Here is a 1,518-nt window from a genome sequence, read left to right on the forward strand (position 1 = left end):
TGGAGTAACAGGCAAATTTGGCCTTAGAATACAGAATGAAGCAGGACAAAGGCTAATAGAGTTTTGCCAAGAGAACGCACTGGTCATAGCAAACACCCTCTTCAACAACACAAGAGAAGACTCTACACATGGACATCACCAGATGGTCAACACCAAAATCAGATTGATTATACTCTTTGCAGCCAAAGATGGAGAAGCTCTATACAGTCAGCAAGAACAAGACCAGGAGCTGACTGTGGCTCAGACCATGAACTCCTTATTGCCAAATTCAGACTTAAATTGAGGAAAGTAGGGGAAAGCACTAGACCATTCAGGTATGACTTAAATCAAATCTCTTATGATTATACAGTGGAAGTGAGAAATAGATTTAAAGGACTAGATCTGATAGATAGAGTGCCTGATGAACTATGGACTGAGGTTCATGACATTGTACAGGAGACAGGGATCAAGACCATCCCCATGGAAAAGAAATGCAAAAAAGCAAAATGGCTGTCTGAGGAGGCCTTACAAATAGCTGTGAAAAGAAGAGAAGCAAAAAGCAAAGGAGAAAAGGAAAGATATAAGCATCTGAATGCAAGTTCCAAAGAATAGCAAGAAGAGATAAGAAAGCCTTCCTCAGCAATCAGTGCAAAGAAATAGAGGAAAACAATAGAATGGGAAAGACTAGATATCTCTTCAAGAAAATTAGAGATACCAAGGGAACATTTCATGCAAAGATGGGCTCGATAAAGGACAGAAATGGTATGGACCTAACAGAAGCAGAAGATATTAAGAAGAGGTGGCAAGAATACACAGAAGAACTGTACAAAAAAGATCTTCATGACCCAGATAATCATGATGGTGTGATCACCTAGAGCCAGGCATCCTGGAATGTGAAGTCAAGTGGGCCTTTGTTCATCACTATGAACAAAGCTAGTGCAGGTGATGGAATTCCAGTTGAGCTATTTCAAATCCTAAAAGATAATGCTGTGAAAGTGCTGTGCTCAATATGCCAGCAAATTTGAAATGCTCCACAGTGGCCACAGGACTGGAAAGGGTCAGTTTTCATTCCAACCCCAAAGAAAGGCAATGCCAAAGAATGCTCAAACTACCGCACAATTGCACTCATCTCACACGCTAGTAAAGTAATGCTCAAAATTCTTCAAGCCAGGCTTCAGCAATATGTGAACCATGAGCTTCCTGATGTTCAAGCTGGTCTTAGAAAAGGCAGAGGAACCAGAGATCAAATTGCCAACATCCACTGGATCATGGAAAAAGCAAGAGAGTTCCAGAAAAACATCTATTTCTGCTTTATTGACTATGCCAAAGCCTTTGACTGTGTGGGTCACAATAAACTGTGGAAAATTCTGAAAGAGATGGGAATACCAGACCACCTGACCTGCCTCTTGAGAAATCTGTATGCAGGTCAGGAAGCAACAGTTAGAACTGGAGATGAAACAACAGACTGGTTCCAAATAGGAAAAGGAGTACGTCAAGGCTGTATATTGTCACCCTGTTTATTTAACTTACATGCAGAGT

The sequence above is a fragment of the Bison bison genome, unplaced genomic scaffold, assembly GCF_000754665.1.
Source record: "Bison bison bison isolate TAMUID 2011002044 unplaced genomic scaffold, Bison_UMD1.0 scf7180017864248, whole genome shotgun sequence".
Taxonomy (NCBI): domain Eukaryota; kingdom Metazoa; phylum Chordata; class Mammalia; order Artiodactyla; family Bovidae; genus Bison; species Bison bison.